The sequence below is a fragment of the Loxodonta africana genome, chromosome 15 (genome assembly GCF_030014295.1).
Source record: "Loxodonta africana isolate mLoxAfr1 chromosome 15, mLoxAfr1.hap2, whole genome shotgun sequence".
In the NCBI taxonomy this organism is placed as follows: Eukaryota; Metazoa; Chordata; class Mammalia; order Proboscidea; family Elephantidae; genus Loxodonta; species Loxodonta africana.
In genome coordinates, this window is record NC_087356.1 from 13,777,755 (window position 1) to 13,795,803 (window position 18,049).

Consider the following 18,049-nt stretch of genomic DNA (forward strand, 5'->3'; position numbering starts at 1 on the left):
ATTTTTCACAATGTGTCAGCATTCCCTTTTAATTGTGTTCTAGTTGTTCCACTTCTAGTACCTAGTTTCCCTACTTCCTTATTGTGTCATCTTTGCTTTAGAATAAATGTCGACCTTTTGATCTCATAAAGATGGATTTTTAGTAGAACGCCACTGTACAGGTAATATCCTTTATTTTCTGTGCCACTCTGCTATTTTACTACAAGGTGATCTCAGGGTATAGTCTCGATTCAAAGCTTAAAGAGTGTTTCAGGGCAATAGTGTCAGGGAGTCTTCTGGTCTCAGCTGGTCCAGTTAGTCTGGACTTTTTTAAGAATTTGCATTTCGTTCTACATTTTTCTCCCATTCTATCCAGAACCATCTATTGTGACCCCAGTCAGAAGGTCTGTGTGGTAGCCAGGCACAATCTAGTTCTTCTGGTCTCAGAGTAAATGAGGCCATGGCTTGTGTAGGCTATCAGCCTCGTAGACTTGCTTCTTCTCTGGTATTTTTGTTACGTTCTTACTCTTTTGCTAATGACAAGTAGAGACCAATAGTTGTATCTAGATAGCCGCCTACAAGCTTTTAAGACCCCAGATGCTGCTTACTTCACTAGGATGCAGAACATGGACTTTGTGAACTGTATTATGTAAGTTGTCTGAGTTCTCCAGTGAGACTAGGGTCCTAAGCTTTAAAACCTAGAAAACCAATCTCAGAAGGTGTTCAGTTATATCTTAGGGGTATCTGTAGTCGTGTCTTCAGTGAATATATGTGCCTGTACACACATATCTGTATTTACATGTACATATAAACACTTCAGAGCCCTAGTGGCACAGTGTTTAAGAGTGCTGCTGCTAACCAAAAAGCCAACAATTCGATTGCATCAGTCACTCCTAGGAAACCCTGTGAGGCAGTTCTACTCTATCCTATGGGTTCGCTATGGATCAGAATTGACTCGACAGCAACAGGACACTTCTCACATACATACATACCTGCACCTACTCATACCTATACCCATCTGTCTTAGTCATCTAGTACTGCTATAACAGAAATACTAAAAGTGGATGGTTTTTAACAAAGAGAAATTTATTCACTCACAGTCTAGTAGGCTAGAAGTCCAAATTCAGCACGCCAGCTCCAGGAGAAGGCTTTCTCTCTCTGTTGGCTCTGAGAGAAGGTCCTTGTCAACAGTCTTCCCTTGGTCCGGGAGCATCTCAGCGTAGGAACCTCAGGTCCAAAGGACGCTCTCAGCGCCCTGTGCTGCTTTCTTGGCGGTATGAGGTCCCCATGTCTCTCTGCCTGCTTCTCTCTTGTATATCAAAACAGATTGGTTTAAGACACTATCCAATCTTGTATCCCCCATCAATATAACTGCCACTAATCCATCTTATTACGTCATAGTGATGGGATTTACAACACATGGGGAAATCACATCAGATGATAAAATGCTAGTCAGTCGTACAAGGGCATGATGACCTAGCCAGGTTGGCAGATATTTTGGGGGAAAACAATTCAGTCCATGACACCATCTATATGTGATCGTGCATTCCATCTTTTGGTCTTTGTTGGAGTTGTTGCCCTCTTACATATGTCAGATTCTTTAGTTACAGGCATCCTTTTCTCGAGTGCTTCTCAGCAACATAATTTGGTCAAGCTATGCTAACTACACCCACATTCACAGCTGCTTTTCTCATTACCAAAAATGACAGGTATTTATCGTCTAAAGCATGAGTCCCCTTTCCCCTGTTCCCTCACTGGTAGCCACCAGTGAACTTTGGTCTCTCTATATGTATCTATTCTTGTCTTCTTGTAAGAGAGGGATAATACAATATTTGTCCTTATGTGCTTGACTTATTTCATTTAGCAGTATACCCTCCAGGTTCATCCATGTTGTTATGTTTCACAGACTCATTTTTTTTTTTGGGTTGCATAATAATCCATTGTAAGTATGTACCACTTTTTACTTGCCTATTCGTCCATTGATTGGGTACTTTGGTTGTTCCAGTTTTTTCCTATTAGGAATAAAGTTGCAATGAACATAGGCATACGTATGTCTGTTCGTGTCACTCCTTTTAGGTCTCTAAGGTATATACCTAAGAGTAGGGTTGCGAGATCACAGAGTAGTTCTATCTCCAGTTTTTTGAAGAAGTGCCATATTGCTTTCCATAGTGGTTATACCATTTTACAGTCCCACCAGCAATGGATAAGGGTGCCGATCTCCCCATATCCTCACCAACATTTGTTAACTGTTCTGTTTTTTAAATGAGCACCATTTTAGCAGAGGTGAGATGGTATCTGATTCTAGTTTTGATTTGCATCTTTCTAATGGCTAATGATGATCTCTGCTGTGGAGCCAGGTCCCTGACGAAAATCCTAGGACCTGTCCTTAGTTCGTACAACAGAATTTTCCGAATCTTTTAAGTTTTTTTTTCATTTTGCACAGCTCATTTTTAAGTCCATCTTTTTCATCTTGCATTTTACTGTAAGTGGCAAGGAAAAACCACACAGTCCTTTACGATTTGCTTAGAAATCTCAGCCAGATATTCAAGTTCATGTGTAAGTTTTACCTTCCACCAAGCATTGGAACGTAATTCTGACAAGTTCTTTGCCGCTGCATAAATATCATCACCCTTCTTCCATTGCCCTTTCGGTGAAGTGTTCTACGTACGTCCATTTGGTCAAATCAGCTTATGGTTTTATTTAAGATTTCAATGTCCTTAGTGATCTTTTTAGATGTTCTGTCTAGAACTGAAAGTGGTGTGTTGAACTCCCCAACTATTATTGTGGAATTGCATATTTCTCCTTTCGTGTTATTTAATATTTCATGTATCAATGTTAAGTGCAAAATATATAATTGTTATTTCTTCTTGCTGGATTGACCCTTATTATATAATGTTCTTCTTTATCTCTTATAACAGATTTTGATTTAAAGTCTATCATATCTGATATCAGTATGGCTTACCCCTGCCCTTTTTTGTTTACTGGTTGCGTGGAATATTTTCTTTCATCCTTTTGTTTTTCAATCTGTTTGTGTCCATACGTCTAAAGTGTGTTTCTTGTAAACAGCGGAAGGATGGATCATGGCTTTTTTAATGTGTTCTGCCACTGTCAGCCTTTTGGATGGGGAGTTAGACCATTTGCATTTAAGGCTATTACTGAAAACGAAGTGTCTACCTCATTCATTTTGCCTTTTTTTTGAGTGTTTCATATCTTGTCTTTTTATTGTCATTTTTCTGCTGTTTGTTTGGCTGCCTTCTTGAGATGAGCCTTTCCTTCTTTCATTTCTTCTGTGTGTTTTTTCTAGGTGATTTTTTAGTGGTTACCACACATATTACAGTTTACAGTTGTGACAACATTTAACATGTGAACATCAGGTAACATACAACATTAATGTATTAAATTACTTCCCGATTTGCTCCTCCTTACTCCATTTCTGTTGGTGAGTCTCCATTAACAGCATCGTACATCCTATATCCAGTAGATTTACTTTCTACTTAGTTCTTTTGAACTTGATGTTGTATTGCTTGTGAAATTATTGAGTTTATTCCCTGAAAATATTGTATAGTTGGTCCTTATGATTGCCCATGCTGTTGCAGTTTTTGGAGCTTGCTCTTTTTTTTTTTTTTTTCCCCATGTATAGATTCGAGTATTTGTGCAATGTGTTTGCCTTTTCATTTTGGAGAATATCCTGGAGTAATACTTGCACAGCTGGTCTGACAGCAGCAAATTCCCAGAGCTTATGTTTATTTGGGAATGTCTTGATTTCCCCCTTGTTTTCGAATGACAACCTCGCAGGGTAAAGAATTCTTGGTTGGCAGTTGTTTTTGTTCAATATTATATATATGTTGCTCCATTGTCTTCTGGCCTCTAGAATTTCTGGGGAGAAATCTGCATTGATTCTTACGAAGGGCCTTTGGTGTGTTATATTTCATTTTTCTCTTGCTACTTTCAGAATTCTCTTCTTGTCTTTGGTTTTCAGGAATTTTATTAGAATGTGACACAAAGTTGATCTTTTTGTATTTGTTTTCGTTGGAGTTTGTGTAGCTTCCTATGTTTGCAGGTCTGGTTCTTTCTGCAGGTCTGGGAAGTTCTCTATGATTACCCCTTGGAAAATTGTTTCTATGCCTTCGTTATTGTCCTGGTGCTCTGAAATACTAGTCATTCTAATGTGAAATGTCTTAATTGAATCCCATATTTTCATTTGGTTTTGTTCTTTTCTCTTTGTTTCTCTTGAGACTTGGTAGGTTCAGTTACTGTCTTCTAGTTCACTTATCCTTTCTGTTAGACTCTACCACTGATTGTTTCTCTTGCATTTTCTAATACATTTGTTTTATTCTTCAGTTCTAGTAATTCTCTTTGGGTTTTTTTTTTTTATGTATTTAATTTCTTTATCGAGTTTCTCGTTTCGTTACTCAGTTTGTTTCCTGATCTCCATTAGTTTGCCTTCTGCATGTGTTTTGCTTTCATTAAACTTATTTAGCACTATCGTCTGGAAGTTTTCTATTTTTTCCATTAAAGTGGTCTCTATAGAAAAGATTCCCTCTTCATGTTTTCCTTTTTTATTGGTCTCTCTTGTTTTGTGATTTTGTGTGTTTTACCGTTTTTGTTGAACTTGGGATATTTTGATACCTTCTAAAAATATTTTAAATTCTAATTTTTCTGATTTTCAAGGGAATTACACTCATTAGAGGAGCCCTCATGGAGCAGTAGTTAAGCACTTGGCTGCTAACTGAAAGGTTGGTGGTTCAAATTCACCAGCCACTCCGCGTGAGATAAATGTGACATTCTGCTCCCATAAGGATTATAGCCTTTGCAATTGTTCCCAGCCCACCTAAAGCAAAGGAGAATGAAGAACACCAAAGACACAAGAAAAATATTAGCCCAGGAGACAGAATGGGTCGCATAAACCAGAGACTCCACCAGCCTGAGACCAGTAGAACTAGATAGTGCCTGCCAGGAACACAACAGAGTCCCTGATACAGAAGGAGAAAAGCAGGGTGCAGAACTCAAATTCATGTAAAAAGGACCAGACTTAATGGTCTTACTGAGACTAGAGAAACCCCAGAAGACATGGCCCCCAAACTCTCTGTTAGCCCAGAACTAAAACCATTCCCGAAGCCAACTCTTCAAAGAGTAGACTGGACTGTAAAACATAAAATAATACTCACGCAGAGTATGCTTCTTAGTTCAAGTAGATGCACGAGACTAAATGGGCAGCTCCTGTCTGGAGGCAAGATGAGAAGGCAGACAGGGATAGAAGCTGGTTGAGTAAACACAGGAAATCTGGGGTGGAAAGAGGCTGTGTGCTGTCACATAATAGGAATAGCAACTAGGGTCACATAACAATATGTGTATAAATTTTTGCATGAGAAACTAACGAGCTGTAAACTTTCAGCTAAAGCACATTAAAAAAAAAAAAAAAAAAAGGATTACAGCTTTGGAAACCCTGTGGGACAATTGTATCCTGTCTGTACAGTGTGCTGGGAGTCGGAATTGACTCGACGGCAATGGGTTTGGTTTTTTATACTTGTTAAATTTAGCTCTGATGTCTTGTTGTAGGAGCCCTGGTGGCACAATGGTTAAGCGTTTATCTGCTAACCAAAAGGCTGGCAGTTTGAATCTGCCAGCCACTCCTTGGAAACCCTATGGGACAGTTCTACTCTGTCCTGTAGGGTCGCTATGAGTCAGAGTCGGAATCGGTTCAATGGCAATGGGTTTTTTTTGTTGTTTCTTATCCTAAGAACCACTAGAGGGCACTCCTGTTCCTAGGGTTTTTTTTGTTGTTTCTTATCCTAAGAACCACTAGAGGGCACTCCTGTTCCTAGGGTTTTCTAGTGCTGTGTAAGGCGTTTTCTGGGTGCTTAAGTCTCTGAGTGCTTATTCTGGCTGGTTCTCCCTGAGATGGCTGACCTTGCTGGTGTGTTAACACCCACTGTCTTCTGAGGTTTTGGCTGTGGCCCTGAGTGTACTACCCCTGGGGTTGGTTTCTTTACCCCTTTACATGGAGTTTTGTACGGTCTGACCTCTGTAGCCCAATGCACATGCTTGGGAATATTTTGCTGGACACAGACTTAAGTGGTGGGGATTGGCTTTCCTGAGGCAAAGGCAGGAAGCCTTTATGTCTTTTTCTCACATGTGCCCCTCTACAGGCTCTTTCACGATGTCCCACAGTAGGCAGGAGTCAGCTGTTTCCCTCTGTATTGCCTGTCTGAAGTATTTTCTGGCTCTGGCTGAAGACTGGGTTGTGCAACTTTTCGGTATCTAGGGTTTATAGCATCTCCACCGTGGGTCTCGGTGAGATTCAACAGCACTCACTTGCAGCACTTTGGTCTCCCTTCACCCCCTCCCAAGCCTGCAGCCCACAAACTTTCACCGCCAATCTGCATCTCCTTAAAAATCAGGCTGCATATTGTATCAGAAATCCTAGCCAGAGCAATAAGACAAGAAAAAGAATAAAATGTATCCAGATTGGATAAGAAGAAGTAAAATTATCTCTATTCATGGATGATATAATCCTATATATAGAAAATACCAGAGTCCACAAGAAAACTTCTAAAGCTAATAGAGGAATTTAGCAAAGTTGTAGGATACAAGGTAAGCAAATAAAAATCAGTTGGGTTTCTACACCAGCAATGAGAAATCTGAAAAGGAAATTAGGGAAACAATTTCATTTACATCTAAGAGAATAAAATATCTAGGAATAAATCTAACCAGGGACATGAAGGACTTATACAGTGAAAACTATAGAACACTGCTGGAAGAGAATAAAGAAGGCTTAAATAAATGGAAAAATGTTCCATGTTCATGGATTGAAGATTTGATATTAAGATGTCAATACTACCCAAAGTGTTGTATAGGTTCAATGCAATCCCAATCAAAATTTTAACAGCTTTATTTACAGAAATAGAAAAGCCAATCTACAGCATTATACAGAATGGCAAGAGGCCCTGAATAGCTAAAGCAATGTTGAAAAAGAACAAAGTAGGAGGACTCACATTTCCTGATTTTAAAATATTCTATAAAGCTACAGTAATCAAAACAGCTTGGTACTGGTATAATAATAGACACATAGACCAATGGAATAGAATTGAGAGTCCAGAAATAAACCCACACGTCTATGGTCAGCTGATTTTTGACAAAGGCTTAGCTTAATTAGTAAAAAAAAGTCTGCCTTGAGCATTGTGCTCTTTTAAAAACTGACTATATGGGATCAAATTGACAACAGCAACTGGAAAGATAAGATAGGAACCTTAGAGGCAGTGAATTTATGTAAATGGGAGAGGAACAAGTCAGAAAAGGAGGGTGAGAATGGCTACACAACTTAAAGAATGTAACCAGTGTCACTAAGTGCTACATGTAGAAATGGTTGAACTGATGTATGTTTTGATGTGTATATTCTCAATAACAAAATAAAATCATATTTAAAAAAAAAATCGGGCTTCAGCTGGCTTCCTCAGTTTAGTTTCCATCCTGTGTTCTTTGTTTGGGGTGTTGCCAGTTCCCCTCCCAAAATGGCCATGATGAGCCGATTCCTCCGGGTGCCAACGGCTAGGATCTACCCGTTTCTGTGCCACCACTACTCTTCAGCTGTCCAGCACTTCAGCTGCCATCCGGCGTTCTGAGACCTCAGTTTGTGCTTGCCTGTCTTTGTTGTTCACTGGGTTATTTGCTGGGGGGTAAATGAGAATGACTACTTAACTCCGCCATCTTGACCTGTCCTTCCTGCTTACTTCCTTGATAATGTTTTTGATGCACAGAAATTTTTCGTTTTGGAAATGTCCCATTTATCAATTTTTTTCTTTTGTTGCTTGTGCTTTTGGTGTCATATGTAAGAATCCATTGTCAAAAAAAGTGTTGAAGTTTTACCCTTATGTTTTCTTCTCGGAATTTTATGTTTTTTTGTTTTCATATTTAGGTTATTTATTTTAATTTGTATATATGGTGTGATGTATTGGTCCAGCTTCATTCTTTTGCATATGGAGAGCCAGTTGTCCCAGAACCATTTATTTAACAGACTATTCTTTCCCCATTGAATGGACTTGGCACCCTTGTCAAAAGTCACTTGGCCAGAGATGTATGGGTTTATTTCTGAATTCTCAATTCTATTCATTGGTCTATATGTCTATCATTATACCAGTACCAGACTGTTTTGATTACTGTACCTTTATAGCACATTTTGAAATCAGGAAGCGTGAGTACTCCTACTTTGTTCTACTTTTTCAAGATTGTTTTGGCTACTTGAGGTCCCTCGCATTTTCATATGAATTTAAGGATTGGCTTTTCCATTTCTTCAAAACAGGCTTGGAATTTTGATAGGGATTGCACTGAATCTGTAGATCACTTTGAGGACTATTGCCATCTTAATAATATTAAGTCCACCTATCCATTAACATGGGATGTTTTTCCATTTATTTAGATCTTTGACTTATTTAAGCAATGCTTTATGATTTTTAGTGTACAAGTCCTTTACCTCCCTCGTTAAATTTATTTTTAGGTATTTCATTCTGTTAGATGCTGTCTTAGTCATATAGTCCTGCTGTAACAGAAATACCACATGTGGATGGCTTTAACAAAGAGAAATTTATTCTCTCTCAGTCTAGTAGGCTACAAGTCCAAATTCAGGGCATCAGCTCCAGGGGAAGGGTTTCTTTCTCTGTCGACTCTGGAGGAAGGTCCTCGTCATCAGTCTTGCCCTGGACTAGGAGCTTCTCCACACAGGAACCTCAGGCCCAAAGGACACGCTCTGCTCCTGGCTCTGCTTTCTCGGTGGTATGAGGTCCCCTACTCTCTGCTTACTTCCCTTTCTTTTTATCTCTTGAGAGATAAAAGGTGGTGCAGGCCACACCGTAGGGAATCTCCCTTTACATTGAATCAGGGGTGTGACCTGGGTAAAGGTGTTACATCCCACCTTAATCTCCTTTAACAATCTAATCTTGCGTCATTAACCACAGGCAGAGATTAGGATTTATAACACATACGAAAATTAATTGCATCAGATGACAAAATGGTGAACAATCACACAATACTGAAAATCATGGCCTAGCCAAATTGATAAACATTTCTGGGGGACACGATTCAATCCACGACAGATGCTATTGTAATTGGGGTTGTTTTCTTTTCAGATTGTTCACTGCTGGTGTACTGAACAACTGATTTTTGTGTGTTGGTCTCTTACCTTGCCACTTTGCTGAGTTCATTTATTAGCTCTAGTAGCTTTCTTGTGGATTCTTTGGGATTTTCTATATAGATAGTTCTCAATTTACAACGGGGTTCCGTTCCAACGAGTTCTGGTGTAAGTCAGATACCTTACTTTTTTTTTTTCTATTATTACTGCCTTTTATTACTAGTATCTTTATAAATCTAATCTTTAGTTGTCTCTAGGGGCTGGAAACGCTACATATAAACAGGATAGGTGCTGTCCAGTCAGTTCCGACCCATAGCAACCCCATGTACAACAGAATGAAACACTGCCTGGTCCTGTGCCATCTTCACAATTGTTGTTACACATGAGCCCATTGTTTCAGCCACTGTGTCAATTCATCTCGTTGAGGGTCTTCCTCTTTTTCGCAGACCCCCTACTTTACCAAGCATGATGTCCTTCTCCAGGGACTGGTCCCTCCTGATAACATGTCCAAAGTACAGGAGATGAAGTCTCACCATCCTTGCTTCCATGGAGCACTTTGGCTGTACTTTTTCCAAGACAGACTTGTTCATTCTTCTGGCAGTCTATGGTATATTCGATATTCTTTGCCAACACCATAATTAAAAGGCATTCTTCTTTGGTCTTTCTTATTATCCGGCTTTCACATGCATATGAGGTGATTGAAAATGTCATGGCTTGTGTCAGGTGCACCTTAGTCCTCAAAGTAACATCTTTGCTTTTCCACACCTTAAAGAGGTCTTTTGCAACAGATTTGCCCAAAAAGATGTTTGTAAATCGTATAAACTTAACAGATATATTTTAATACATACATACATAAAAACAAAAATCATAAACATTTACTCTGGTGAAGAAGAGTTGGGTAACATTGGCATTTTACCAGTTGCAGTAATAACTCCACTTGTGGAAGGTTCTGGATCACCTGGATTATCCCTGGTAATAGAGATGGTGTTTCTAGTCAGAAAATTAGTGAGAGGTGTCTGTCTGGTCCTTTTCTTTATTTCTGCATATATTTCTTGGTAACATCTCACTGCTGATCAAATTTGCCTGTGTTAGCAAAGTGATTAGCATTTGGGTCCATGTTTTCAAGCAATGTAAGCCCCTGATTAGGAAAAACTCCAGCTAATCCTTTCACTGTAAAATTTTTGACAACTTCTCTCCTTCCTCTTCCTCATTACTTCTTGCTTCTTCAGCATTTCTCTCCTCTTCAAAAATCCATTAATTCCTGATCTGTCAATTCTCTTTCTTCGTGATCTGTGAGCCGCTCCACACAGGCAATATCAAGTTCTAAATTTAGCATTCTTCCCATGTAGATGATTTTCCCACCAATCTCTTCCATCATATTATCCTGACCAAATGCTTGGAGCGTGTTCACATCACTCAGCAATTTTTTCCGTATCTTCTGCATGCATTTTCCTGTTAACCTCCTTCTGGGAAGATGCAGTATTCCAGATAAACACTGAAGAATATTGTAATTCTTCCAGGAATTGTGTAACGCTACCATACATCCGTCTCTTGCAGCTATTGCCTGAGCAGACGTAGTCCGTAGGTAGGATGCCTTGAAGGTGGCGATCCCACCTTGATCCGTACGCTGAATCACAGCTGTCTTGTCGGGAGGTAGATACAGCACTCTTACGTCTGGAGTTAGACCACCTATGTGAGGAGGATGTCCTGGGGCGTTATCAGGTAACAGCAGAATTTGGGAAGGAGTGCTCTTTTCAAGGCAGTAGGCGTGCACTCCTGGGATGAAACAATTTAAAAACCAGTCTTGGAATAACACAGTCATCAGCCAGGCCTTGGAGTTACTTCTATCATAGACCAGTAGCTTATTTTTGTCAATGTTTTGAATGCTCAGGGATTTTCAGAACAGTAAACAAGAAGAGAATTTAAATCCAGCAGTGTTTCCTCCAAGCAGCAGCGTGATTCTGTCTTTAACTGCCTTGAATCCAGGCATCAGCTTCGCCTTTGTGGAAACAGATGCCATAAGCAAGGCTCACTGTAACTTGAATATGTTGTAAGTCGGGGACTACCTGTATCATAAAGTTCCTGTGATTCTGTATTTATAAGTGTTTCTACCACACTATGATGTCTATTCTCTTACTCTGATTATGTCTATATATGCATTCATATAGGAAAATTCAAGTATATATGAATATATAATAGAAATATTCATGTATATGCATAAAAGAAAATGCTCTGATTACTATGTACAAGTCAAATTTCAGAACTATATAGAATGGTGGTGGACTCTTCTCATTATTCAGGGTAAATCCTAATATATTTTTAAATCTTAACAAAGAAGATACCTATCTTAATAGAAAATCCTTTTAGCAAATCCTGAACCACTGCATGCAGTGTGTTGGGAAGATGCTCACTGCTAATGTTGCCGCAGGCTGTGTTCCTCTTCTAGTGCTGGTCCTTTTCTGGCTCTTCACTCTTTAAATGTAGAGACTACCAGGGGTTCTGTCTGGTTTGAATCATGTACTCCTTTTCCTCCCATGGGGTGTGGTGGTGCAGAGCTTTGGTTTCCTCCTGCCCACATGAGAGAGACAGATAATCACAACACAACATGAAAGGTATTGGATGGCGGTGAGCACAGGGCATTGCAAGATTGCAACAGCAGGACCCCCAGGGTAGGTGGAGAAAGTGTCAGGGTTGCTGGATCTTCAAGATGAACTGAAGGTAGCTAGGCAGGGAAGGAGGCTGGGTGATGGGCATTCCGGGCCCTCTTTCTTTCCTTTTTTCTCCATTTCTCAGTTGCCTTTATTGACATCACCATCTATCTAGACTTCCAACCTAATGGCAAGTTGACTTATAGTCTTCCTTCCTATATTCTTCCTTCCCACAGCCTCTACCTGTGTCCCACCAACATCTAACTACTCCAAGATCCATCACTTCTGCTTTGAAAAGTTTCCAGAAACCTTCCTTCTGACTTGCAACCCGTGCTTGCCTCCGTGCTATCCTCACTCTTCCAAGCAACCATCAGTCAACTCTCCCTTGCTTATTACTGTCTGGCTTATGAAAATAAGCAGGATAAAGTCCCAACTCTTTCCCATGGATTTCAAGGATCTTCACAATCAGGTCCCAACCTGTTGTTAAGTCTGTTTCCTCCCAATGACCAATGGCCATGCCACATAGAATTGATTGTCTTTCCTAGATCTTGACGGGTTCTCTTGTAATAAATGTCCTTCTTTTCACTTTCAAGACTTAGCGCAAATTTCACCTCCTTTGTGAAGTCTTTCCTGACTTCTTCAAGTAAAACTAGTCACTTGCCCGTTTGTTCCTTCTATTCTTTGTTCATATCTCTGTTTTCGTGGTTATTATATGGTATTCTCAGTATTGGTTTATGTTCCCACTAAAAGGGTGGCTGCTTGAGGGCAAGGACTGTGTTGTCTTTATCTTTGTGTCCTCCATGCCAGTCACAAAGCCCAACACACAGGAGGTGCTCAGTGATTATTGAATGAATGAATAATTGGGCAATGTACATTATACCTTTATCAGGTAGCTTCAAATAGTCTACTAAGCTATTAGAATTTTTATAGCTAAAATTCAGCACAGATTGCCCATTGAGGTTAAGTCCATTCTGACTCATAGCGACCCTAGAGGACAGGGTAGAACTGCCCCATAGGGTTTCCAAGGCTGTAATCTTTATGGGAGCAGACAGCCACATTTTCTCCCAAGGAGCAGCAGGTGGGTTGGAACCTCTGACCTTTTGATTAGCAGCTGAGCTCTTAACCACTGTGCCACAAAGAAAACAGCAAGGGTTTTCTTTCTAAAACACAAATACCATCCCTTCCTTGTTTAAAAGAATCAACTGTGGGAAACGTTTATACTAAATGTCAAAAGCAGGATTCAAAATCCTATACAGGGTCATCATCGTAAATATGTGCAAAAGGCATTAAAAAAAAAAAAGTTGGGGAAAATGGTGGGAGGCTGTATTCAGGTAGTATTTTTCAGTTTCCCAAAATAAATGTTATAATCATGGGAAAGGGTAACATTATTTTTTGAATGTTCTGTTAAGTGGGTTAAATATGTAGCCTACATTAATTGTTTACATCTTTTTTGGAGGGGAGAGAATTTGTTTCCCCACAGGTGGAGCAATGGTGAGCTAATGATCTCAAATTCTAAATTAGTAGAACTGAAAGTAAAGCTTCCTTTGATGTGTGCTGCAAATACTGTATTGTGAGCCCCTGAATCTTAAGTCCTCGGACCCCCAGCCCTCACGTTGCTGGAATTCCCAGTGAATGCTGGGCCGTTCAAATGAGCCAGCTGCTGTCTCCGGACAGCCTCGCCCTGCGATTTGACAGTTAATTTTCCACCACAAGAGCTCAGTGTTTTAGAGAAAAAGTAGTCTCTTCGCCTCAAAAGCCTTGAGGTCTCCGGCTTTACTTTCTCATCTTGCTGTAATATTAGAATTTTTGATGCCACAGGATTAAGTGGAAGATTTTCACTTCAGGAATGTCACTAATCTTCAGCGCAAGGGCAAATGGCTTCTTGATTTTGTTTACCTTTGATCTACTCTCCCCCACTTCAAATTTGCTGCTTTTTTTTTTTTTTTTTAATCTGGTGTATATAAAGCGGGGCCCTGGTGGCACAGTGGTTAAGCGCTTGGCTGCTAACCAAAAGGTGGGCAGCTAAAATCTACCAGACGGTCCCTGGAAACCCTATGGGTCAGTTCTACTCTGTCCTATAGGGTCGCTCTGAGTTGGAATTGACTCCACAGCAATGGGTTTGGTTTTCTTTATATATTAAAAAAAAAAAAAAAGTACATTTGCTGGTGCGCCTGTGCGTCCGCAGCAGAAAGTGCGCGCGAGGCCTGAGGACGCACGGTCTCGGCGCCCCGCGGGGGGGATGTCACAGCAGCTGAACTTGAACGAGCACTTGCCTGCTGCCGCCCTCGACGCGGCCGGGAGTGTCCGCCCTCCTTCCACCAGTGCCGCCAGCTGCTGAGCGACTATGGGCCGCCGCCCCTTGGCTGCGACAGCCAGGTGTCCCAGAGCAGATACACTGAGCTCGTCGAAGAGCTGGGGAAAGAGCGCAGACCCCCCTACACGGAGAGCCAGGCTTTAGCGACGCCGGAGGCTGGTCCGGGAGCGCTTGGCTGAGACGGAACCGAACGCCGGATCCTAGCTGCCGTGTTAGCTTTGAAGGTTGAAGGTTTTCCATCTTTTTCCAGGATGAGAAGTTACAGCTCATCTCCCCTATTTTCTTTGTTTTCAAAGTGGTAACTTTTTTTCCTCCCCATTTCTTTTCCATGATTCACTAGGCTGTGAACCTACAGTCTCTAAGGTTGAGGGAAAAAAAAAAAAAACTGCAGTTGATGAGGGTTTGTATTTTCAGTAGTTAGGAACTACCCAGGGTTCTTTTTTTTTTTTTAAGCATTGATTTAAAAACTGCATGGGCAGCAACCTATCTTACGGCAAGATACCGGTATCTCACCTTACTCTTCTCTTTTGAGTACATTTATGTTACCGCGGTTGTTCTTCGTCGCTTTTCATAAGCTATCAAAACTTTGAGGACTTGGCTTTTAATGAATACTGACAGCTCGCTTCCTTAGGAGCTGCCCTTAGTTTGCCATCCAGAGTAGATTCTGCTGGACTTAACTTTTTGCTTAAGCATTTGTATGAGTTTTAGTGCTCTGAAGTCAGTTTAAAAAATACACAAGTTATATAAATACAGAAGAGCAACTGACCAAACCTAACCAAAAAAAAAAGAAACCCAAACCTGTTGCCATCCAGTTAATTCTGATTCATAGCGACCATTTCATATTAAGACTGTGTGTACGTCTCAGTTCTATGTTTACTGTGAGTTGATCACAACATTGGGGGGTGGGGAATGACTCTAAAACTGTTTGCATCTTTGTATGTATTTATTACTTGATGTGATGAAGCTTATTTTCATTAAAAACAAAACAAAAACACTCACCAAGCATGCTGGAATTATATGTAAACTCACAGTAACTCAGAGTAAGCAGGTAATAAGCAAGGGCCTAAGTCTAAATTCAAACCTAAAATTTTACCAGGTGCAGTGTTGCTACTACTAGGAATATATCATCTAATTCATAGCATCTAAGAAGAAGGTATTAATGCCCAAAATATTAGAGACAAATATTGTGAATGGAGCAACTTATTCAGAGTACAATCTTTTGCCACAAATATAATAGCATAATGTCAAATTCCGTAAGAGGGATTACATTGGGTCAAAGATATCAACATTTTGAAAAGTATTCATACTGCTTTCCAGTTAATCCCCCCCCCAAAAAACCCCCACATTTAATGAGGAGATACTGTTCTTGAACATTGTTCTCAATTGTGAAATTTTTTTGTGGATATTGTTCCTCTCTAAAGATTTGAATTCCTTCAGAGGACAGCCAGGGTCTAATTTTTTGTACATGTAATGAGAGATAAACTTTTTGGTAGTAAGCTTTCTGGTGACTTCTCCTACCATAACAAAATTAAAAATTAGGATATAAAAGTCTTAAAATAACCAAAATATATACCAAATTTCATGTACTAAAGTTCATATCTTAACTCATAGTAAAGCTCTTTAGACCCTTGCTATTACCTGCTTACTCTGAGTTTACACACAATTCTAACACGCTTGGTGAGTTTTGGGTTTTTATACCAGATTTTCAAAAAGCAGCAAATTAGAAGTGGGGAGATTAAAGGTAAACAAATTCGAAAAACATTTATTGAATGTCAACAGTTATCAGCCATTGTTCTAGAAAATAGTAAAACAGAGGAACTTTCAATCCCTGAAGAACTCACAGTTTACTAGGGGCCAGAAAAAAAAAAAATGCATCAGAATATAATGTGAGTTCCAACATGAGACAATACGACTTAGATGCAGAGATTGTACAAAGATAGCTGATTCTAGGGAGTCTAGAAAGATTTCCCAAAAGTGATGATGTCTGATCTGGGTTTGAAAGACACTGAAGGAACTTTCCAGAGGAAGAAGGGAGAAAGGGGCTTTCTAAGCAAAGACAACAGCCTATAAAAAAAAAAAAAGGCCTGGTGCGATCAGAAAATGACAATAATTTTCGTTTAGTTGGAAAGAGATGAGGTTAGTTAACAGGGACCTGTAGAGGTAGTTGATAATTATCTGTTCAATTGACTAAGAGATTGGCTTTTGGGTTGACATCAGTAGAGTTTCTTGAAAGCTGAGGACCAGACCCTGGATGGTGAGGATTTCATCAAAGCAATTCCACCAAATCACAACAAAAACAATAATACAAGAAGATTTCTAAGCTACTATATGATTAAATACCAGGAATGGAACATCAATGGGAATTCAAAGGATAGAAAAAGTGAAAACTCTAGAATTGAGTGGTCAAGAAACATTACCCAAAGAGGAGGGTCTTGAGCCTAGCCTTGAAAAATAGAGAAAAAAGCCTAGTCTGCATAGTGAGGAAAGAACAGTAACACAATTGGTTTCACGTTCTGATCCAACCATGTTTTCTGTATAGCCATCAGGATCACCTCACTTATGCATCAAGTTCTTTCTTCTCCAATTCAAATCTCCCTGCATCATTATCCAAATAGCCAGATCTCACTCTATAGGCATGGGCCAGTAGGGTGGAACAGAGGTGGCCTGGGCTGAGGTTTAAAGTTTCAAGGACTGGGCCAGAATAAATACGGATGTTATTCCAGGGAAGACAAAGGCAAAGCCAGAAAACCCAGACCATGGAGGCCTCACCCAAAGTGGGAAGGAAACTTAGAGGAGCGCTGCCAAGTTTGAGGGCAGCTCCGAGCAGGGACACTAGTTAGAGGGTTAGTAATTAGGATATGAAGCTTCTGCAAGTAAGCCCTGTGAGGTGAAGCAGTGTGAGGGGCCTTCTGATTGGGTGCTGGCTGTGTGTTGAGAAGGCGAACCTGCCCACATCTCAATCTCTTCCTCTTGTTGGAATCCTTTGTCTCACCCTACACACACACAGAGGTTTTGCCTATGCTACAAAACCTTCCTCAATCTTGCCATTCCCTTGAACTACTAATTTGGTCTTACCTTCACCTTCAGATTCTCTAAAAAGTAATCAGACATCCCACTATGGCACGGATGAGGTCAGCAAATCTCCCCCAAAAATGAAGTGATGAGCAAGTTGGACAAAATGGCCACAAACCACCATTTCAGCACTCTGCAATGCTACCAAAAGCAAATACAACAAATGGACATGTGTTTAGTAACGAAAGCTACTGAACTTCGCATAAGAACACCCCAAGTCTGTGGCATTTTTGCCCAAGGATGCACCCATCTTCCCGGGAGGCTGGTGGTTGGTCAATCACAGTGCGGCAGAAGATGAGAACAATAAATATCTCTGTCTTTTCATCTGCTGCTGGAGGCAAGACTGAGGACGGTTTTGATGTGGAGCATTGCCAGTTAGTGTTGATATTGGTGATAAGCAAAGAAGGGCCAGTAACTCCTAGCCTGAGGTGGTAGGGTTTCGGGGGCAAGCACATGACCAACAGACAAGCCAGGGGTTTAAGAGGGAGTTCCTGGAGGGGAAGCAACCAGAGGGAGCTTGATAAACTCTCCACATATCCCAGGTTGACTGGAAGCTGTGCTCATGATTGGCGGAAATCAAAGCAAGTCCAAGCCACACGCATATCCCTAGGCCACAGGGATAAGCCTCTGTGCCTGCGCTGAGGAGAGGTGAGAGAACCCGTGGAAAGTAAGAGCCAGGCCAACTTTAAAAAGGCTGAAGTTTGAATGCACTCCCCAGCCCACACACAGAGCCATCCTTATTGGCTGCAAGGCTTTAATCACAACCTCTGACCAATTTTTGGTCACTAAAAAAAAAAAAATTTTTTTTTTTTTTTTTTAAACTCTGCAGACAAGGAGCCACCCTTAGGAATCCTGTCCGAGAAATAAAAACTAACAACAACAAGGGGAGCCGTGACTTCGGTGCGTGCACAT